The sequence below is a fragment of the Camelus dromedarius genome, chromosome 4, assembly GCF_036321535.1.
Source record: "Camelus dromedarius isolate mCamDro1 chromosome 4, mCamDro1.pat, whole genome shotgun sequence".
In the NCBI taxonomy this organism is placed as follows: domain Eukaryota; kingdom Metazoa; phylum Chordata; class Mammalia; order Artiodactyla; family Camelidae; genus Camelus; species Camelus dromedarius.
The window spans coordinates 32,603,761-32,628,722 of NC_087439.1; the positions used below are offsets into that span (position 1 = coordinate 32,603,761).

The following is a 24,962-nucleotide window of genomic DNA, read 5'->3' on the forward strand; positions in this document are numbered from 1 at the left end:
TTTCTGTTTTGTAAATAACTTCATTTGTCCTTTTTTTTTTTTTTTTTTTTTAGATTCCACATATAAGCAATACCATATGGTATTTGTCTTTCTCTTTCTTGCTTACTTCACTTAGAATGACATCTTCAGGTCCATCCACGTTGCTCTCTCTGTTGCAGTCTTCATTCTGTCTGTTGCTCAATTTCATGTAATTTAGATCAGCAGGATTCCATCAAGTTGGCTCTTGATACCTTTAGACATAGTGTTGTGGGATCACCTTATACATTTCCCACCCATGTCTGATATGAGCCATTTCTGGAAAGAGCACTATTTCCTCTCAGTGGGAAACAATATTTAAAGACCACAGTCTGCACCCAAAGGTATCCTTTGCGTGTGGGTTGACACTGCTTTTAGGTCAGAACTGGAAAAAAATATATATATATATGAAATTTTTGAGTATCTGTAGGGGATTTATATTCACATGTATAATTAAAAGGTTTATACTTTGATTTTTTTTCTTGTATCCTATTTCTTTAATGCTGGATGGGTAGATGGGTGGATGGGTGGATGAATGAATGAATGAATGGACAGATATGTAGATAGGTAGATAGATAGGACTAAAAGTGTTTTCCTCTCCTAGGTTAAAAAGAAATTCAGGTTTTCTAATACTTTTATAATTTTGTTTTTAAATTTCTGATTCATTTGGAATTTATCCTAGTATATTAGGAATGGGTAAAATTTTATTAACTTCCACATGTTTATCCAGTTGTCCTGATACAACTTATTAAAAATTTGTTTCCCATTGACTCAAGATGACACTTTTATGATTACTAAATCAGCATGTATTTTATCCTATTTTAGATATTCTATTTATTTTCATTGGTCTTTCAGTTTATTAGAGAAACAATACCATGCTGCTTTAATAATGAAGGCTTTAAAGTGGTTTAATATTAGGTATAATAATTCCTTCACTGAAAACTTTTTCATCTATTTCTTTGCTGACTTTGCTTATTTATTATTTTTTATGAACTTTATAATCAACTTTTTTTCCAGGGAACAGTATCATGGTATTTGGGGAGAGGGGGTTGATTGCATTTACAAAATCGACTCAGAACTGACACCTTTATGAAGTTGAATTTTCATACTTAAAGATAAGTTATACATTTCCATTTGGTCATGTATTCTTTGCTCCTTTCATGGGTATCTGTATTTTTCCTCATATCTTTTATTGTACTTTTAAAAGTTTCTATCTAAATACATCATCATCATCATCATTATTTTAAGTAGAGCCTTCCTTTCCATTATGTCTTGAAAGTGGTTATTGCTATTGCCTGTAAATACTAAGGCTATTGTTTTGGGGATGTTAGCTTTATACCCTACCACTTGACTAAACTCTCTTATTTGTGGTGGATTCTCATTGATTCTTTGGGAGGTTCTTTTTAGTTGTAATAGTATAACTTCTGCATATAAAGGTAGTCTTCCAAATTCTTATGGGATACACAGACACACACACACCCTAACTGGGTTAGATAATACCTCCAATTTAATGTGAAATAAAACAAGATGCTTGGTACACTTGTCTTGTGCAGACTTCGTTGGTATTACTGCTAGAGCCTTCCCATTAATTGTTGACTTTTGAATTGGAGTGATACAGATTTTACTATATTTAGGAAATTTCTTTTAATTATGAATTTAATGAATTATGTTTTTCTTAGCTCTATTAATGTGTATTACGTTAAACTATTTCTGAATTTTGAATCAAACATACAGGAAAAATATTGTCAGCCCTTATGTAAGAAACTCCTATTTTCCCTTTATCAGTATTCATTAATTTTTTACGCTTTAGCCCCTATGTTTATCATTTTCCCCCTTTCCATATGTGTGTGCCTGCATTTATGGCATTTCTATATATATTTTTTCTGAAAAATTTGTAATTAAATTGGAAGTATAGTACCCTTTATTCAGTGTGTACTGAAGACTTATGTTTTTTCTTAATAGTTACCTTAATATGTACACTTAGTCCATTCTTTTATCTATCAACCACTTATGTAATGTAACAATAATGAAATTAGCTAGTAATTTCCTCTTCAATCTTTCCTCCTTTTTCCTCAGAATTTAATTAGATATAATAGCCTCTTACACCAATTCACATCCTATGAGGCAGTGAACTTGCATATTCCAATCACTCTGCTTTTCTTACTCATTTTTAGCTCTAATATATTTTTGTCAGAGAACATATTTACATTCTATTTGTCATGTTATCCCTATTGATCAGTGTTAGCTTTACAGTTACATATATTCAGTTTATTTTTGTCATAGTTCTACAGTTAAAATGCTGAAACATTTTATGTTTTAGCAATACTAAAAAAAAAAAAAAATAGGAAAAAAATCAATAAAACCAGAGCTGGTTTTCTGAAAGAGTAAACAAAGTCAACAGACCTCTGGCCAGGCTCACCAAGAAGAAAAGGGAGAGGACTCAAATAAACAAGATAAGAAACAGAAGAAGAGAAATTGCAACCAAAACCACAGAAATACAAAAAACCATAAGAGAATACTATGAACAACTATATGGAAACAAATTGGACAACCTAGAGGAAATGGACAAGTTTCTAGAAGCATACAGTGCACTAAAACTGAGTCAAGATGAAAAAGATAATTTGAACAGACCAATCATTAGAAGTGAAATAGAATCAGTAATTAAAAAACCTCTCTGCAAACAAAAGTCCAGGACCAGATGGCTTCACTGGAGAATTCTACCAAACATACAAAGAACTTATATGGATCCTTCTCAAACTCTTCCAAAAGATTGAAGATGAGAGAATACTTCAAACTCATTCTGTGAAGCCATCATCACCTTAATATTAAAACCAGACAAAGAGTACCAAAAAAGGAAACTACAGGCTAGTATCTTGGATCAACACAGATGCAAAAATTCTCAACAAAATATTAGCAAACCAAATCCAATAACACATAAAAAAAATCATACACTGTGGTCAAGTTGGATTCATCCCAGGGACACAAGGATGATTCACCATGCACAAATTAATCAATGTGATACACCACATCAACAAAAGAAAGGACAAAAATCAAATGATCATCTCAATAGATACAGAAAAAGCATTTGATAAAATTCAACATCCATTCATGATAAAAAAAAAACTCTTACCAAAGAAACTATAGAGGGAACATATCTCAACATAATAAAAGCTATTTACGACAGACCCACAGCCATCATAATACTCAATGGTGAAAAGTTGAAAGCTTTCCCACTAATATCAAGTGCAAGACAAGGATGCCTGCTCTGGTCACTGCTATTCAACATAGTATTGGAAGTCCTAGCATAGTATCCAGATAGGAAAAAGAAACAAAAGGGATCCAAATTAGAAGAGAAGAGGTAAAATTGTTACTATATACAGATGACATGATACTATATATAGAAAACCCTAAAGACTCCACACAAAAACTGCTAGAGCTGATAAACAAATTCAGTAAGATAGCAGGATACAATATTAACATGCAGAAAACTGTTGCATTTCTTTACACTAACAATGAAATATCAGCAAAGGAAAGTCAAAAGGCAGTCTGTTTTAAAATTGCATCAAAAAAAGGAAATACTTAGGAATACAAGGAGGTGAAAGACTTGTACACTGAGAACTATAAAATATTGATAAAGGTAATTTAAGATGATTTAAAGAAATAGGAAGATATCCCATTCTCATGGATTAGAAGAATTAATATTGCCATACAATAAGAATTAAGAGTTAAGATTGCCAAAGCAATCTACAAATTTAATATGATCCCTGTCAAATTATCCAGGACATTTTTTACAGAACTAGAACAAATAATCCTAAAACTTACGGAATTACAAATGACTCAGAATTGCCAAACAATACTGATGAAAATGAATGAAGCTGGAGGAATAACTTTCCCAGACTTCTGATAATACTACAGGGGTACAGTAATCAAAACAGCATGATATTGGCACAAAAACAGACATATGGATCAATGGAATAGAATAGAGAGCCCAGAAATAGGCCCACAAACGTACAGTCAACTAATCTTCAACAAAGGAGGCAAGACTATTCAATGGGGAAAAAATAGTCTCTTGGGCAACTGGTGTTGGGAAAGCTGGACAGCTGCATGTAAATCAATGAAGTTAGAACACTTCCTCCCACCATATACAGAAATAAACTCAAAATGGCTTAAAGATTTAAACATAAGTCACCACATACCCCCAAGAAGAGAAGAGAACATAGGTAAAGCATTCTCTGATATAAATCATAGCAGTGTTCTCCTAGAACAGTCTATCAAGGCAATAGAAATAAAAACAAAAATAAACAAATGTGACATAATTAAATTTACAAGCCTCTGCACAGCAAAGGAAGCTATAAAAAAAATGAAAAGATAACCTACAGAATGGGAGAAAGTATTTGCAAAACTGTGACTCAGAAGGGCTTAAATTCCAGAATATACAAACAGCTCATACAACTCAATAACCAAAAAAAAACCAAAAAACAAAAAACCACAAACAACGCAATCCAAAAATAAGCTGAAGACCTAAACAAACATTTCTCCAGTGAAGACATATAAATGGCCAATAGGCACATGAAAAAATGTTCAATATCGCTAATTATCAGATAACTGCAAGTCAAAACTACAGTGAGGTTATCACCTCACACCAGTCAGGATGGCCATCATTAAAAAGTCCACAAATGATAAATGTCAGAGAGGGTGTGGAGAAAAGGGAAACCTCCTACAACATGGATGGGAATGTAGTTTGGTGTAGCCATTATGGAAAACAGTATGGAGATTTCTTAAAAAACTAAAAATAGACTTATATGATCCAGCAATCCCACTCCTGGCATATATCCAGAGAAAACTCTAATTTGAAAAGATTCATGCATCCCAGTGTTCATAGCAGCAATATCTACAATGGCCAAGCATGGAAGAAACCTAAATGTCCATCAACAGATGATTGGATAAAGAAAATGTATTATATATTTATAATGAAATGCTACTCAGCCATAAAAAAAGCATAAAATAATGCCATTTGCTGCAACATGGATGAACCTGGAGAATGTCATTCTATGTGATGTAAACCAGAAATAGAAAGAAAAACACCATATGATATGACTTACATGTGGAATCTAAAAAATGATACAAATGAACTTATTTACAAAACAGAAGCAGACTCATAGACATAGAAAACAAACTTATGTTTCAAGGGCAAAATATGAGGGAGAAGGATAAAGTAGGAATTCTGGATTTGCAGATACTAGCTAGTATGTGTAAAATAGATAAACAACAAGGCCCTACTGTACAGCACAGGGAACTATGTTCAATACCTTATAATGTCCTATAAGTAAAAAGAATTTGAAAAATAATATATATATATGGACAACTGAATCAAGCTGTGCACCAGAAATTAATACAACATTGTCCATCGACTATACCTCAATTAAAAAAAATTGTTTTGAAATAAAAAATGCTGATACTTCACCTGAATTGATGGTGGGCTCCCTCTCCAACACATTCTCAGGAATCGATCATGGGATCAGTGTTCCCTGTGCCTTTCCAAATTTATAACAGTATGATTGAAAATCAGTTTGGCTTCATTTATAATCCTGAGCCCATACCTTTTCCTTGAGTATTTATGTCTCCATTGTCTTACAAAGTTTTGCTGTTGATGTCTGTTGCCAATTTCATTATCTTTCCCTTAAACCTGATTCAGTCTTTTTGCCTAGATGTGCAGGAATTCTTTAAGCCCAATAGTTTTACTAGCATTTGTCTCAATCTTGACCATTCTCCAATAATTTTTCCAAATGCATGATGTGCTCTTGTAAATGTGTAGGTTCAAGCCTTTTATTTTTCAAGATTATATGAATTATTAGTATTTGTGATATTTTTCCTTCATAAGATCTATGCATGTTATACTTTCTTTTCTTGTATTCTATATTTGTCTAACCATCCATCCATGCATTTAATTTGTTTGTTATTTTTCCTCCTTTTAATCTTTTTTCATTGTTACTTTACCTTCCATGGTATCTGTTTATCCAAGTTTATTCTGGTTGGGCTTTCCTTACTGAAAAACAATACTTTTCCCCTTTTTTCTGATTCTTTACTTAACTCTGAGACCTCTATTTTCAAGTCCTCCTCTTATTTTGTAATTTCATTTTTGAAATTTTTGCATTTGTACTTTCCGTTAAGCACACTAGAGTTTTCTTAAATTACATGTGCTCTTCTGTTCACATGCTGTAGTACTGTTGACTTGTGATTTGTAGTCAGACTTTTAGTGGACCTTCATGTTTGTGTTTTTATATTAAGTTCATTTTCTTTTTTTTTTAAAATATCTTTGTATGAAATATGATTGTAGTCCATTTCTGTTATTCATGTTAATTGACTTGGGTTTTCTTGTTCTTTAGGGGGAAGTTCCTGTGATGCTGAGTGGGTCAGGGTAGCTTCAATTCTTGATAGCCCTCTTCCATCATAAAGCATTAAAAACATTATCTTCTTTGTGTAGCCATGCCCACAGTTCTAAGAACTACCTCCTTGAGACCTTCCCCCAACTACTACTCAATCTGGAACTTCTTGTTCCTTTATTCTTAAGATTTTTGCCTCACTCAATATGCCATTTATTCAGAGAACTCTTTTTTATTTTAAACCCCTTTGGGTCTCTGTCCTTCCATAAGAGAGTTTTTGTTCAATAATTCCAAACTCTTCATGGGCAATTTTAACTGATATTTTCCTTGTTTTGGAACTCACTCACAAATTGGAGCCAGTGTATCCTTACTGAACTTTCATGGCGTATTCTTAGATCTAAATGACTGAGGATTCCAAAAAGAGAGTTATTTACTTTTTTATGTGAATTTCTTGGGTTACTTATAATTTCTGAGCTCTTAGTAACAGTGGAGCTCTCCATTCTCTATACTGTCTTTGTCCTGCACAGGTTATGCTACCAGCTGTGGTCTGACACCACCAACTTGTTTTTTATATACTGTGCTCTCAATTCTCTATCCTCTTCATTTTTATAACTTGATGCAAATACTAATACTGTACTAAAGTAATACTCATCTTGGCTTTTAAAAGAAGTGGAGAAGTAGAAATATATCTTCATTGCCAGTATAAAGAACAATTTTTCAATATAAATTTTAACAAAAAAAAGATAGTCTCATGAGACCCATGCTGTTTTTGATAGCATCAATATTTTATAGAGTGCTTGTCAATCAAACATGTGAAAAGAGTAGGTGTAAATATTTAGACGACCCTGTGGAGGTAAAGTTCAAGTGGGGTCAACATATTAGCATTCATTTCTTTTTTGAAGTTAAAAACATTGTTTCTGATTTAAAAAAAAAAATTTCAGCGGAATCTGTTCTGAGGCTAAAGGTTAGCAATGTGGGTAACTAGTGATTCTTGGCAAATTACTATTATACAGTGTGGCAGACAGATACACCCTAAGTTAACACCCAGTGAGTCACATCCTTACGCCAAAGATCAGTCCCTTGATTAGATTATACTACATTGCAAATATGTTGGAATGTTCCTCCTCTGATTATGTTGTGTAAGATTCTATATTAGCAGAGTAGAGTCAGATTCTTCTGCTGGTCTTGAAGAAACAAACAGCTAGGTTGTGAGCTGCCTATGGAGAGGGCCGTACAGCAGGGTGCTGTGGGCGGCCTGTAGAACATGAGGGTTTCTTCAAGCAGCCACAAGGAAGTGTGTTCTTCTAACAACTAATGTCTGAATGAAGATTCTTACCAAGTTGAGCTCTTGGACGAGGATCTGTGAAAGCCTGAGCAGAGGACCCACTTAACCTGTTGGTCTTGACTCCTGACCTACAGAAGCTGTGAGACAATAGATGGGGGTTCTTTTAAAGTGCTGAGTTTTTTGTCATTTGTTATCCATCAGTAGAAAACAAATACATACAGCATCACAAAGATAAAAAGTGAAGGGAGGGGAGAAAGGAAAAGAGGAGAGAGAAAGGAAAACTACGTTGACAGAGGGTTCTTTGGCCATGTGATCTCAGTAAGTGCTTTAACCTCTCAAATCCAGTGGCTTTTCTCCAAATATATTGGAAAATGACTGTGAACTTGAAGAATTAACATCAATTACTAGGTGAACTTTTTCTTAGTAGTTGGCGTATCTTTGTAATAGCTTTTCGCAGATTATTTTTTTACCAAGTCTTAGGGCCTTAAAATTATGTGTGTGTGTATAGATAAAAGCATGCATTTATATCTCTATGATATATGTAATATGTCTCTAATGTATGTTGTTCAAACGCAAGTGTGCACATAGACATACATATGTGTATGTACACCTTTATACATACACATACAGATAATTTAACCTGAAGTTATCTGACATTAAATTTCCTTATGGCTTGTAATGAAAAATTTCCTCTCTATATGGTTTATTTATTATTTTAGGCAAAAATGAATGAAAAGAAAATACAAATTCAAAATACAGGCTGTTAGGTAAAAAATTTATGGTGAAATACATGCAAGTTTATGTACTATACTGATACTTTTAATATAGTTATATTTCTACCTTTTTTATTGCCCTTTGATTATATGGTATCAAGGTTATTCAACACATCTTTAATAATAAAACATTTCTTTTGTTATTTTAAACAAAATTATTGAGTAAACCTGATAGAAAGAAACGCATGCTAAATATAAACTTCAAAATACCATGGTAAATATCATTTTAAAACAGAATCTCTTATTTGGAAAATAAAGTTCATTGTAACATTGGATCATGGAGATCTTACGGTAAGTCTTGGTTCTGAACTACAGTAAGATTCAGCCACTATTGAGCCCGACAACAGGCAAGGTAATTGTAGCATCTTAGAATTGGAAGAAACCTTAGAAGTTTCTATTGTAATCACATTTTGTAGAGGAAAAAGTGTCAGGCTAAGTCACTCAGCCAAGGTACCACAGTAGCCAAGTGGCCAAAGTAGGATTTGAAACTGTGTCCTGATTTATTTGTACTTCATTATTCTTCCATTATTCTGAAGCTCTTTGACTTAACCAGTAGATCTTAAATTTTTATACTGGTAAATGTTAATTGAGTGCCTTTTATGTTCTGAGTCATGACAACCCAGTGGAGTCAACCCATTGACTCCATGTTGCATGGTAAGTAAATGGGCATGTGAGGCTTCCAACTCTCATTGTCTTGCTTTGGAATCCAGAGTATTCATCAGGGTTCTAGTAGTTAGTCCTCTGTCCCTCATTCTAACTAAGTCAGGGACACACCTTCATTATTCTCATGAGTCTTATGACTTCAACAAATGGAAGAAATTTTACTCCCCTAAATAAAAGAACTGATCTAATCCAAACAAGATTTTTAAATGAAGAAAGCAATAAGGGTTAGTGATTTCTTCAAAGTGATATGGTTAGGGGTGAGAGTAAATCAAGGTCAAAGATGACCAAGGCTTGCTGTTTGTAGTTAAAAAAAAAATGCAAAGATGAAAATGGGTATACAGTGACTCATTAAACAGAGCAAAGCCAGAATAAGCAAACAGTGTCTCTTCAAAGGAGACTTAAAAGTAACAGCTCCTTCTTCAAAGGAGACTTAAAAGTAACAGCTGAATGAGAAACAGCAGTGCACAAGCTGCTCTGGCATGTCCTTCCTTTTGTCTCATACTCTTCTTTTTGTGTCTTGCATCTTCTTTTGCTTTTCTCAGCTTTTCCTGTCTTTTAGTTCCATGTCAGTGTTCTGATGCATGCTCAAGTGGGGAGGATTTAGTAAACATTGTCAGGGATGGAGAATTCCGGGCTATTTCTTGTCTTGTTGCATTCTGAGACTGAGAGAGTCAAAAATAAGTGCATTCTGTCCTTAATTTCTGCCATCTTCTTGCTGGAGTTGTCACAAGGGCCTGGTTGGGATGGCTGTGACTCAGAGGTGAGACGGATCCGCTGGGCTTGGACTGCCCCTCAGAAATCAGCAGTGTGAGAGATTCTAGGGAGGAGGAGGCATGATGCATGTCAGGCTTACAGCTGCCTTAGGATGCCTTCCTAGGTAAAATGAGATGGTTGAAAAAAGTCTGGAAACTAGCACTGGTGAAAGTCCATGCGGGGACACGGATGTCTGGTGAGGAGCAACGGGTAATTGGCCCAGGTTGCCAGCAGAGCAGGGCTTCAGTAAACCTTGGGAGCAGGCAGTGGTTCATTGTCCAGGGACACGCTGGTTATCAGCACCAAGCAAATCCAGTGACGATGACACGGAGTGCAGGCCGTGGGAAAAGTAGGAAGAAGCACAGTGAGACTTCTGTCTGGAAAGTGCTGAGATATGAGGCAGGCCATCAAGCAGGACACTCCCAGGCGGATCGCTCAAAGCAGAAACCAATGAACAGGAACTGGGTTTCTAGGCAAGAGCTGGTTATAAAAACGGGTTATAGAAAAAGAATGAGCTATAAAAACTAAATAATGCTAGTCTAGAGAAACATCAAGAACTGCAAGACTGACATTATCAAACTACTGAATTCCTGGATAGGATTTTTTTTAAAGACTTCCCTAGATATTTGACTTCAGAATCTGTGGCAGGGCTGGGCATGTAGGTCACAGAGCTCAATCAGCATCTGGCTTGGGCATCTGAGGAAGGTAGGACAGAGATGGGCTTCAACCTCCTGAAGGCTTCCATTGAGGTGTTGCTGCTTGTTCTAGCCAGGTGATCTCTGTTAGTTCTAATTAACTGCGCTGAAGGAAATTTTCAAATGACAGAATGGGCCTGAAACTCTAATTCTGGATTCAGTTTCATAGAGGGAAAGTTTGTTTAACTTTAAACTTCAAATGTTAAGGATAGTTTAATTTATGTCATAAGGCTAAAGCATCATGATTTGTTTCTTTGGCTCTATTTTGTATATTAAAATTCAAATATTTTTCAAGATTTTTATTAACAAGATGTATATCACAACAACCAAAGCAACTAATCCTGAATCTAATATAATAAGTATAAAATACAATAAAAATGACTACCTGTTCATTCTTAATTATATGTTTATTATATGGTCTTCATTAATTAAAGTATCCTTTTGAGATTTGAGAAATTTTTCTCAGCATATTTTGAAATTCACTTATAATATTGAAAGAAGTTTATCGTTCATTTATTCTCTTTGTTGTGTAGTATTTCATTTGGCAAATATGTCACAGTTCATTTATCCTGATGAGCATTTGGGTAGTAACTGACTTAGGGCTGCTGTGCATATCTTTTGGAAAATATATGTCTGTATTTCTGTTGGGTGGAATGGAATTCCAGGCCATAGATTGTGCTTATGTTCAGTTTTGGTGGAAGCTGCCAAATAAGCAGTGCTTGGGAGTTTGAGTTTTTCTGTATCCTTGTCAACACTTATTTTCTGTTTTTTTTTATCATTTTGCCATTCTGAACGCTGTGTATTGATGTTGTTTCATGTTGTAACTTTTATTTCTTGGATTGATGAGCCAAGCAGCTTTTTATATGTTTATTGAATAATTGGGTGTACTCTTTTTTTTAAGAATCTTCTGTTCAAGCCTTTTTGCTTGATTTCTATGTTTGGTTGCCTGTTTTTTGTTTGTTCTTTTGATTTTGAGTTCTTTATGTAATTTTATATGAGTCTCCTGTTGAATATATGTAGTGTCAATGTCTTCTCTCACTCTCTGGGGTTGTCTTCTCATCCTTAATGGTCTTTCTTGATAAGCAGAAGTAATTAATTTTAATATAGTTAAATTCATCTTTTCTTGGTCATTGTTGGTGTGTTTATACCCTATTTAAGAAATCTTTGTTTACTGTAAGGTTACAAATACATTCCCTTTTTCTCTCTAAATGTTTCATTGCTTTACTTTACACATTTACATCTGAAAACCGCTTTGTATTTTCTTTTTGTGTGTGGTATGAAGTAGAAGGTCAAGATACTGTCACGCCCCTCAGATGGATATTAATTGTCCCAGAACTATTCATTAAAGACACGATCTTTGCCCCACTGTATTGCGAGTGATGTATTTTGACATAACATTTCTAGAGGAATTTTCAAAAGAGAAATGTTCAAGGCACATGCCATTACCTTTCTCATTGATACTTAGTTTATTTATCCTAAATTTTAGATTGCAATGAAAAATAAAAAACACTCTTGGCTAGCAATGTGTCTTCAAATGTTAAGGCTACAGTGTCAGAGCATTGCTGGGTTCCTTCATTTTTAGGAGCTAAACATCCTTTCTTAGACATGGTCTGCTTCCTTATCACTATTCTTCCAGTTAATTAACAGAATACACTTAGTTTGCCTTTCTAACTCATAAAATAGCTGCTTCCTTTGTCTGAAGCAGAAAAAAATTAAGAAATATGTAACTATCCATATTAGGTCCTTGAAAACAAACAAACCAAAAAAGGTCTGTTTTTCTCCCAAAAGAGAAAAGCTTGCCCTTTTGTACTTCTTTTCTCAATTTTCTTTATTGGGTACTATATTCTCCCCCCATTTATTGTATTTAACTATTTCAGATACAACATTTCTTTCATGAAAGACTGCATCCTTGTAATGGATAAAATATTTTGGAAAAAAAAGTCAAAATTTTTTAAAGATAAATATAAAATATTGTATCCCTGTGTCTGACTGGAAAATTTTACTTAAATACACTCAACAAGTGTATATTGACTGACATTTACTCTATACTCCAAGCATTGTGAAAACCGTATCTTTATATACATATATATTTATAATTATGTATATATAGTCACACATAAGCACATATGAAAGACTTTTTTCAAGGAAATTGTAATCAAAATGTATGTCTGGTCATGCATTTATAATGTCATACACATGTACAGTATTTTCTGGGGATTGATATGTCCTTACAGTCTTTTTTAGTGTTTTAAACCCTAAATTCCTAAGGGGACCTGGCTTTAACGTAGTTCTCCTTGCACATATATCACCACACCAATATATGTAATAAGTGACTTTTGATGTCAATTCTTGAGATTAAGCCTGAAGATTCGGTCTATAACTGAGTCAATAAAATATTTGTGCTTTCATGATAGATTGTTATAGTTTAATTTCATCTCAAGGAAAAGATCACATACAAAACTAATTTTAATCTTAAGTCTTACTCCAGTATATGACCTAAAATTTAAATTCATAAGCTATAATATCAACACTAAGAAAACGTATTTGGCCCAGAGCCATTGTAATAGAAGCCTAGGAGATTTGATAGCCTTAGACCATGTGGAAGTCAAATTACCCAGAGTGAAAAAAAAGTGCGTCACTGTTAGGTCACACCTCTTCTCCAGATGAAAATTCACAAGGGGAAAATGTAGGGTATGAAGACTGGCAACAGCCTTGACTATAGACTTGTCAGAGTGGAAATAAAGACCTTAGGATTCTGAAGGCACAAAGCCAGTAGCTTCAGGAGAGGAAGCCTAGACAGAAGACACAAGACGAGAACAAAAGTTAACTAGGATTCCTTCTCATGGGGTAAGAACCATTTCATCTGTAGGGGAGACTAGAGATCCCGGGACTACAAGTCAGCAGAGCAGAGTGAATGTTGTATGGTCTATTGCAGTGCCTAGTACGTAATCATTTATAGAGTTAAACTCAACAAATGCTAAGATTGATCAGGTGTGTGAAACACATGGGCATCACTCCTGGGATTGCTAGCATCACTTGCAGTATAAAATGGAGTTTACACAGGGGACCTTAAAATAGATGTAAATGCTACTATGAGCACTTACATAATACAGTTTTCATTGCTAACATGACAATTAGACAATGAACCAGAGTCTTCTTGGCTGCGCTAGTTATCTGGCTAATAAATTCTAGTCAATCTCAAGTAACAACCTTAAACTTACAAAGGTTCTACTGCCCTCTAGGTTCTCCTAAGCATACTGGTTTGTATTGAGTAGAAAGCAGGAAAACTGCAGCTTTCCCAGAGCTTTTAGCTCATAGCAACAGGGATTGGACAGTGATGGATTTTTGTGCCACTCTTTCCAATCTACGGATTAAGAGCTAACCTGAATGTTGTCTACCCCATATTTATTGGAAAATCTAAACAGGGTATCAAAGGAGCTTTGCCCAGAAGTATTCTGGATTTTTTAAAAAAGACATGGGAAAAAAAATACCCCCCCCAACCCAAGTATCCCAAGTTTTCATTTGTTAATACAGGCTTCCAAGCCTTATGGATTATGAAACATACTGTTAAACCATCAACAGAAGTGAGGTCAATCAGATACAGAAAGTCATATGTCTTTCAGAGGAACATGCCAAGGAGGGAAATTGCTACTGTTCTGGTCGTAATATGATTTTGAATAATTTTTATTTTTAATTTATAAAATACCCACGTGTTAGAAATGATCTGTAAAGCATAACACAAAGATGATGAAGTATAATTTGAGACAAGGGGTAAAATAGCATGAATGTTTTCTTTATAGGATTATACATAATTCATTTACTTGAATATGGTGAATTGTAACCTACTTCTGTCTTTGTGATTTCATGAAATAGGGAAAACATCCCATCTAGAGCACTCGGGGAAAACTCCCGTGAGTTTTAACTTAGCTCAGACCCTCAAATTTCATTTTTGGTATATTCTTTTCTCCTCAGGGAAATAAGTGTTATAGTCACATAAAACACAGAATGGGAGATAAAATGAACCGTTTATGTGGATCCTAACAGTTTTCTGCAGAGTAAGGCATCTTTCCTATACTTGAGTCTTCTGTAAGTTACTTCAGTCTGTAGAAAATTTCATGATTATAGAGCAATTTCTTGAATAGCCAACTTGAACAAATACTTTCTAACAGCACAAACATTCCTTTGATCAAAAAAAGTGCTGCTGGAGATAAGTCACACCATCTTGTTTCCATTTCTCACTGGAGAACTGAGTGAATAAACCATGGACCCACCTGGAAACTCAGTGTTAGCTGGAAAACTCCAAAACATCAGCTTCTACACTAGGTGAGAGAACCAAGACGATGCACTATGGGCAGTAAGATTTTTGCTACAGAAGTCTATACTTAAGTGGACAATTGATGCAGGAGGACTGAGAGAGGACATAAGTGATCATGAATTTAAAAAGATAATACAGAGAAGAAGAAAATAAATTTTTTTTCTAGTTTTATTGAGATGCAATTGACATTCATTTATGTTTTACAACATAGTTATTTGATACATGTATATATTGCTAAGTGATTACCACGTAAGTTTAGTTAACATCTATCACCTCACATGCTTATAAGTTTTTTTTCTTATAATGAAAAATTTTAAGATCTAAACTTAGAAAATTTCAAATATAAAAATCAGTATTAACTGTGGTCACCATGCTATGTGTTACATCCCCAGAATGTACTTCTATTATGACTGGATTTTGTACTTTCTGAGTACCTTCACCCATTTCCCCCACCCACCCCCTGCCTCTGGCAACCATCAATCTGTTCAGTCTTTCTATGAGTTTTACAAAATCCACGTGTAAGTGAGATCATACAATATTTACTTATCTCTAACCTATTTCATTTAGCATAATACCCTCAAGGTTCAACCATGTTGTTACAAATGGCAGAATTCCTTCCTTTTTAAGGCTGAATAATATTCCATTGTATACATATACCACAACTTTTTCTTATACATTCATACATCAATATATAGTTGTATCCATGCTGTAACTATTGTAAATAATACCACAGTGAACATGGGGGAACAGACATACCTTTGAAATAGTGATTTGTTTTCTTTGGATATATACCTAGATGTGGGATTTCTAGATCATGTTGTATTTCTATTTTTAATTTTTTGAGTAACTTCTGTACTATTTTTATACTGGCTGAATCAATTTATATTTCCATCAATGGTGCGTAAGTGTTTCATTTCTCCATATTCTAACCAACACTTGTTATCTCTCATCTTTTTGATGATAGCCATTCTTACAAGTGTAAACTAATATCTGATAATGGTTTGGTTTGCATTCCAGGATGATTGAATGCTGTTGAGCACTTTTCATGTACCTGTTGGCCATTTGTATGTCTTCTTTGGAAAAATGTCTATTCAAATCCTCTGCCCATTTTAAAAATCAGATTGCTTGGTTTTCTTGCTATTGAATTATCTGAAATTCTTTTATATTTTGGATATTAACCCCTTATCAGACATACAGTTTGCAATATTCTTCCCATTCTATATGTTGCCTTTGTATTTTGTTGGTTTCCTTTGTTGTGCAGAAGATTTTTTAGCTTGATATTATCCCACATGTTTATTTTTGCTTTTACTATCTCTGCTTTTGGTGTCAAATCCAAAAATGTCATTGCCAAGTCTGATAACAAGGAGTTTACATCTATGTTGTCTTCTAGGAGTTTTGTGGGTTCAACTCTTATATTCAAGTGTTAATCCATTTTCAGTTGATTTTGTGTATGGTGTAAAATAAGGATCCAGTACCATTCCTTTGCATGTGGCTCTCCAATTTTCCCAACACTGTTTATTGAAGAAACTATTCTTTCTCCATTGTATATTCTTAGATAATTTGTGAAAATTAATTGACTACATATGTATGGATTTATTTCTGGCCTCTATCTTCTGTTCCATTGATCTGTGGATCTGTTTTTTTTTTTTTTTTTTATAATTCATATACAGTTAACTTACAATATTAGTTTCAGGTGTACAAAATAGTGATGTAATATTTTTATTGATTATACTCCATATGAAATTATAAAATATTGGCTGTATTCCCAGTGCTGTATATTACACCTTTATATCTTATTTTATAACTAGTAGTTTGTACCTCTTAATCCCCTTCCCCTATCTTGCCCCTCATTCCCACTCCCCTCTTTCCTGTGGTAAACACTAGTTTGTTCTCTGTATCTTTGAGTTTGTTTCTGTTTTGTTATATACATTCATTTGTTTGTTTTGGGTTTTTTTGATTCCACGTATAAATGAAAGCATACAGTATTTGTCTTTTTCTGTGTGATTTAGTTCACCAAGCATAATATCCTCCAGATCCATCCATTATTTAGTCTTTTTTATGGCTATTAGTATTCCATTGTATGTACATGTATATGTGTGTTATATATATATATATATACTTTTCTCTCTCTATATGTATAGATGGATGGATAGATAGATAGATCACATATATTATCTTCTTTAACCATTCATCTATTAACACTTAGGTTGCTTCCATATATTGGCTATTGTAAATATTGCTGCTATGAACATTGGAGTATGTATCTTTTCAAATTACTGTTTTTGTTTCTTCAAAAATAGTGGTTAGATGTCATGAAGTAGGTGGCAGTACCTTAACCTCATGAGTGTTGTCAGGCCCGAGAGCTTCTTCCATCCTTGTTAGGGGAGTGCTAACCTTCTTTCCTTTTACACAGCACTCTTAGTGTTTGTTTTTATGCCAATGTCATACTGTTTTGATTACTATAGTTTTGTAACATGGTTTGAAATCAGGGAGTGTGACTCCTCCAGCTTTGTTCTTTTTCAAGATTGCTTTGGCTTTGGTGGGTATTTTGTAGTTTCATAAGTTTTAAGATTTTTTTTCAATTTCTGTGAGAAAATGTTTTGCCTATGTTTTCTTCTTAGAGGTTTATTGTGTCGTGTCCTATGCTTAAGTCTTTAAGCTATTTTGAGTTTATTTTTGTGTATGGTGTGAAGGAGTGTTCTAACTTCATTGGTTTACATGTATCTGTCCAGGTTTCCCAACACCACTTGCTGAAGAGATTCTCTTTACTCCATTGTACATTCTTGCCTCCTTTGTTGAAGATTAATTGACCATAAGTCTGTAGGTTTATTTCTGGGCTCTCTATTCAGTGCCATTGATCCATGTGTCTGTTTTTGTGCTGATATCATGCAGTTTTGATTTCTGTAGCTCTGTAGTATTGTCTGAAGTCTGGGAGGGTTATTCCTCCAGCTTTGTTCTTTTTCTTCAGTATTGCTTTGGCAATTCTGGGTCTTTTGTGATTCCATATAAATTTTAGGATTACTTGCTTTATTTTAGTTCTGTGAAAAATGTCCTGAGTAATTTAATGATTGTTCAGTAACATGTTGTTTAATCTCCACATATTTGTGACTATTCTAGTTTTCTCCTAATAATTGATTTCTAGTTTCATATCATTGTATTTGGAAAAATGCTTAATATTTCAGTCTTTCTAAATTGACTTGTTTTATACCCTAGCACATGATCTATCATATAAAATATTCCATGTGTACTTGAGAAGAATGTGTATAATGCTGTTGTTGGATGGAATGTTTTATAAATAACTGTTAAGTCCATCTGGTCTACTGTGCAGTTTAATGTTTTCTTACTGATTTTTTTTTTTTTTTGGTTGATATATCCATCACTGAAAGTGGGTTAGTGAAATCTCTTACTATTATTGTATTGTTGTCTATTTCTCCTTTTAGGTTTGTTAGAATTTGTTTTGTGTATATAGGTGTCTATGATGGGTGCATAAATATTTACAAATTTTATATCTTCTTGTTGAATTAATCCCTTTATCATTATATAATGACCTTTTTGTCTCTTATTAAACTTTAAAGCCTATTTTGTCTGATGTAAGTTTGGCTGGTCTTTTGCGTCTCATGGTGGCTTTCAGAGGTAGGTGTTCTGAGGCCACATCCTCCAGCTAGAAATTTTAAAAGTTGGCACCCTACATGTTGGATCCAAATTCTTCACTCTTCAGGGAGAAGCTGGGAGTTGGAATTTCCCTCCTGATGATTGCATGTTTCTGTGCTGGAGATGGGGTTTATGGCACGAGTATGTGTCAGCCTCTTCAACCATTTTGATGTGGGTATTTTCTTGTTTACCTGATGTGTATGATAAGAGTCAGCCAGTTTCAAGATTTCTTTCAGAAGGATTCGTTCCATGTGTAGCTGTAGCTTTGGTGTGTCTATGGGAGGAAGCAAGTTCAGGAGCCTACCATCTGGGACCAGAACTCTGAAAATGTATAAAAAATCAAATAAAAGGATTTTGCTGGATATTATTATGGAAATAAAAGTGGAAATACAACATTTCAGGAAAAGTACTTCTCAAATTAAATTCATTATATAGACTTTTTTTGACAAATGCTCAAAAAGAAATAACTATTGTCACAGAATTACTAATAATAGAAGGACTGAGTGAAACGTACATTATAGTAGTAATAGCAGTTCTAGGAGTAGCATATACTCCAATCATTCCTGCTTAGGTATACACTAGGTTGTGTATAAAGTAATTATTTTGGTTACTTTTTTGTAGCATTAGATATTATTATGTAAAATTCTTATCCTTCAAGACCTAATTCCAAGTGGCACCTCTTCTCTTGCCTTCATTGATGTAATTCAGATCCTTCCCACTTAGCCTTATGCATTCTCTGTTACAGTGTTTAACTTCTTATCTTATAAGTCATTGCTGTATGCCTTTGTCTTCCTCATATCTTATGATAAGTTTATGACATTTCTTAATGTCTTGTTTTTATCTTCCCAGTATTTGGGCAGTGTATGGGGCATTGAGTTGCCTAACAAATGTTCATTGGATTACTAAATATATTGGAAAAGGTCTCTTCTCTAGACTGGCACCTGATTTCTTAAATGATTCTCTTTTTGATTGAGAGTCATTTGATCAGTGAATAAATGTTGATTTAGTACCTAGAATTTTCAGGTACTCTTGTGTTCGCCTTAAGTTTCTTTGACTTTTTTCTTCCATGGTTTTTTATTGACAATTACTGAGCTGTTTATTTGTACTTTGTCTTTATTCATATTCTTTTTACAACTTAGCATAAAATAAGTACCCCAAAAGGAAAATAAAAATGAATGCTTCTTTTCAAAAATAAGTATTAGTACCTAAAATTTCCATCTTATATGTGTGTGTGTTTCATTATTTTATACTGTAATATCCATAAGGACTGAATCTGCTATAATTAGAAGTAAGATTCTGAATCTTCTCTAGATAAATGTAAAGCTTGGTATATAAGAAAAACAGATGCATGGTCTTTAATTCATTCATTTAGCAAAGATATATTAATGCCTTAATATTTGTAAGAGACTCTAAGCATGAAAGAGACCTAGATTTTATCCTCAGAGATCACTTTAATTCCTTGCTTCCTCCTCTTTTTCAATTAAGGAATATACAATAATTTTGGTTCCATGTACTTATTTTCTCATTCTTTTGGCCTTAAAACATCTCTTCATAAATGGAAAATATTTAGAATTTATTGTTTATAAAACTGAGTCCTGGAAAAACTTTGAGTCTTCTTTTCAGCTGTCACTTATAAGGAAAAGCAGAGCCTCTAGTTCCTGTAAGGAGAGGGAAATATATTCTATGTACCTTTTAGTATCTGTCTGTTTAGTTTGCGGGAACCTCTAGAATACTTGGAAATGCTCAAAGTTTCCTTGATATTTACCAAAATATTTCCAATTTCATTGCATGCTTTCCATGCAATGCAGAATCAATCAGCCATTTTTCAGCTTAGTCAAGAGAATATTTGTAGTTCCTAAGCCATTAATTGCATTCAGTCTTCACTTGACTTGATTAATGACCATCTCAAGAGTAAATAAACACTTGCCTAGTTTGGCACATAGTGGTTTCTAAGGGATTTAATTTATCTATGTTTTCCATTATATGCTATTGAATTTTGGACCATTCAAATACTTAAGCCAAGTGTTTTTAAATTAGTCTATTAGAATTGATTATAACTTAGTAATGAGTAAAATTATGGTTACCCAGCAATTCAATAACTTCAGGTGCCTAAAACCACTTAAAGTTTTTGGCCAAAAGAAGTATACTTCTCCCATTTAAAATAAATCAAAAACTTATTTTAAGAACTAAAATTTTATTAAAATTTTCTTAGCAATCATTTTCTACCATTTTAATTATCTTAAACATATTTATAAGAATGTGGTGTAAAAATTAGTTATATGTCTAAAAATTATGCCTCTACAATTGCTATCTTTGATGACAGGATCTATAAGTAAACAATTTACTGTCCTTAAGTGAGTGCCAGTAACTTTACATCTCCTTGAAATAAAAGATAACAGACTAGAAAAAAAATCCACTTTCCTGGTACTAAGAGACTTAAGTGTGCAAGGTGCTTTTAGATTTTTCTTTACTGTATTGTATTTTGTAACTTTAATGGGTATAGAATTTTAAGTGCAGAATACCTTTATTGAATATGAAAATAAATATTTTTAAGATTATTCATTTCACCCATCCCACAATTATTTGGCACATACTACATGTGAGATATAATGCTCGGTACTAGAGATAAAATGATGAACAAAAAGATACATGGTTTCTACTTTCATGTTGCTTAAAGTCTGATGGGCAAGCCAGGCATTAATCATATAATCACAAACATAATTTTAAAATTGCAGCTATGACACCTAGCATAAAAGAAGTGTGCGTGAGTGTCCACAGTAGAGATTTAACTTATCCCAGAGGTTGCTATGATATGAATGTTTGTGTTCCCTCAATATTCGTAAGTTGAAACCTAATCTCTAATGTGAAGAGAATTTGAGGTGGGGACTTGATTAGGTCATGCTATTGGAGCTGTCATGAATGAGATTAGTGCCCTTATTGAATAGAGGCTCCAGAGAGAGCCCATGCCCTTCTGCCATGTGAGGATAGAGAGGAGATGGGACGTAATGAAGAGGCAGGCTCTCACCAGCCACTGAGTCTGTCAATCTCATGGACTTGGACTTCCCAGCCTGCAGAATTGTGAGAAATAAATGTTTGTTGTTTATAAGCCACCTGGCTTAAGGTATTTTTGTTATATAGTAGCTCAAACGGACTAAGACAGAGGTCAGGGAGGGCTTCTAAGAAGCATCACTTACACTGAGATCCATGGAGCCTAGTAGCTCCATCTTTACATTCTTCCAATCTCGCACTCCCTGGTAAGGGAGGTTTTCTCAACTAGCGTTTAAATATGAGAGATGTAAGTCCTGATGCTGTAACGCGTTCATTGTTTCAAGACAATGGATGTTTTGCACATGAACAATTTTCTGTCTTACATGGCATTGTGGATGGTAATAATGAGGTGCTCTTTTTTTCTTTTTTTAAAATAGACTTTCTTCTTTTAGTGCAGTTTCAGGTTCACAACAGAATTGAGAAGAAAATACAGAGAGTTCACACATAGCCCTCCCAACCCACACATATGTACTCCTCTACCCTCAACATCCCTCATCAGTGTGGCATATTTGGTACAATTGATGAACCAACATGGACACATTATTATCAACCGAAGTCCATAGTTTACATTAGGGTTCACTCTTGATGTTGTACATTGTGCGGGTTTTGACAAATGCATAATGACATGTAGCCACCTCTATAGTATCATACAGAATAATTTCATTGCCCTAAAAATCCCTTGTGCTCCTTCTATTCATTCCTCCCTCCTTCTCTCTCCCCAAACCCCTGGAACCACCATCTTTTTATTGTTTCTGTAGCTGTGCCTTTTCCAGAATGTCATTTGGTTAGAATCGTACAGTTTGTAGCCTTTTCAGACTGACTTCTTTCATTTAGTAGTATGTCTTTTAAGTTTCTTCTATGTCTTTCATGGCTTGATAGATCATTTTTTTTTTTTACTGCACATGTATTTTTTAATTCACATATATGTACTGTTTATTGTTTCTAAGAATGTTTAGAGCTTTAGCTTTTTAAACTTACGTAGTTATTAAAGGAATAAAACTAACCACAAAATAAGAATTAATTCAAAACATACATAGTACTGGAGTACTCTTGGGGAGAATTGAGAAAGTAGTCATTGAGATCATTTTCTGTGCTGCGATTCAGAGAGGATCCCCAGCTGAGAAAGACTGAGGGAATTCTAAAAATATCCAGATCTAATTTTTAATGGTTTGAGTTGTGCCAAATAGTCCTTCAGGATTCAGTCATCATGGCCAGAGGCATGAAATACACAGATTGGCCAGACCTAATGCATATAAAGGTCACAGACTGGGTGGCTTAAACTATGGAAATTTATTTCCTCACAGTTCTCAAGGCTTAAAGTTCAAGAGGGTGCCAGCATGGTCAGGTTCTGGTCAGGTTCTGGTGAGGACTCTCTTCCTGGCTTGCAGATGGCTACCTTCCCTCTGTGTAATCAAATATACAGAGAGATCTCTCTCCCTTTCTCTCCTTATAAGGACACTAATCCTACATAGAGAACTCCACCCTCATGACATCATCTAAACCTGATTACCTCCCAACGGCCCCACTCCCAAATACTATCACATGGGGGTTAGGGCTTCAACATATAGATTTGAGGATACACAAACATTCAGTCTGTAACAATCAGAAAAGGAGTCAAAACTAGCCAATCAAATATAGATTTTGAATGGAGAAAGAATAGTTTGGGGAAAGAAATACAAGGCATTGTTAACCAGTGAACAGAAAAAGATGTTGGGTGCTACATAGAACAATAACTTTTTACCATGCTATATTTAGATATACTTAGTGTCTTTAAACTTACTTCTTTTATAGGCTTTTTGTTCTGCCAATTTATAGTGCAGTGTTGGTTAGAAATTCATTTCTAAATTGAGCTATTTTAAGTGCCTTGTCCACTGATGAGTTTTCCTGCCATGATTTTAATACTACATATTTCTGAAATAGAGTTTATATTAGTAATGATGGCCAATTATTGTCTTTAGTGATTTAAAACTATACAACATGATAAACATACACTAAATATAAGTAAACTATAATAAGAAATATCTTACCAATGATGCTGACATTTGATAAAAGCATGATAGATATATATATTTTTTTCCCTTGAGAGGGCAGAGAATTGTATTTTTTCATTTGACTGAATTTTCTGGTTTTTTTTTTTGTTTGTTTGTTTTTTTGGTTTCAACACTCCCACATATTTCCTTTCACTTTGTGTCAGATGCAATTTCTCAAGCTGAACAGGAGTAAACTATATTCATTTCCACATTGTCACTCCTGTTCAGTTTGGTTATAAATGAAATGAAAGCATATTGTACAATAGAGCCCCACATGTGCTGTAATGCCAGAAAATGATTTCAGTCCACAGAAACAAATGTTACATATAGTTAGGCCTTATATGGCTTTTTAGTATCACCTGGGCACACACAAGATATTCCTCACTTCAGGGAAAAATGCAAGAAAGACTCCACCAAATAGTAGAAGACAGAATGTAAATTGAAAGAGAATATACACCAAATAATCTTAAATGTCTAGACAAGGGAGAGTTCTAGAATGCTGCATTTTTCCTATGTAATCAAAAGGGACTTAACCTTTTTGGTGAATCACTGGATTCATTCAGCCATGTGTAATAGGTCAATTAAAATGCATACATTGGCAAATTCTCAAGAGAGCAAATATTTAGTCTGATGTGGATCCATATCCAACTGATCTGTGACTACTGCATAAATAAGACAAAAATAGGGAAAGGCAAAGAGCAACCTAAGGGGGTTTATAGGTCAATAAGTCTTCACCAATTATGGATCTGGCTTAGCATGTAACTAAGCAGGACCCTATTGTCATCAGTGACCATCTGATATCTATCTGTAATGGTGTTTGTAACTGCTTAACCATATAATGGTGTAAAGGGTTTTGCTCATGCACTTGCTGAGCAGGGTTTGGCTGGCGGGGAGGGAGGCTTGGGTGGTTCTCCCAAACCCCTAGTGGTGCTGCATGTGAGGATCATGCTCAGCGCCCTCCTCTTGCCCCCAGTGCCCTGCTTTTGACCCTAGTGCTCTCCTCTTGACCCTAACAACTCAGAAATGGCAGTCAGGTGTCTTCTGCATCTTGTTCATAACTCGCCCCAACTGTACATATCTGCAGTTGTTTTTAGCTTCTTATGGTTTCCTTGTATCCTGTTGTTCAAGGTGCAGGCCTCAGCCTGCTTAAAAGGCATAAAGTATTTATCAGCCTACCTTTAAATTGCATAAGTTTTTCTCTAGAGTTCTTTTCCATGGACCCCCTTCCTGTGCATCCCTTGTTCTCTCAAAGTGGGAGGTGAATTTCATACCCAGCAAAGGTTAAGAGGACTACTGCATCTTTGAAAACAAGAACAACTTTGCAACAATTTTTTACCCTGCATACTTTCTC

General features: G+C 34.4%; 1 long non-coding RNA gene and 1 other non-coding gene across 2 annotated transcripts in view; one reads left to right on the top strand and one right to left on the bottom strand.

Annotated features, from left to right (window-relative positions):
• The window catches only part of LOC135321209 (uncharacterized), a 192,205-nt gene that overhangs the window by 30,364 nt on the left and 136,879 nt on the right, over positions 1–24,962 (top strand). The gene's annotated exons all lie outside the window — the stretch shown is intronic.
• On the bottom strand, positions 17,174–17,298 carry LOC116153181 (U6atac minor spliceosomal RNA). The gene has a single exon (XR_004136974.1). It is a non-coding gene; the product is annotated as a U6atac minor spliceosomal RNA (small nuclear RNA).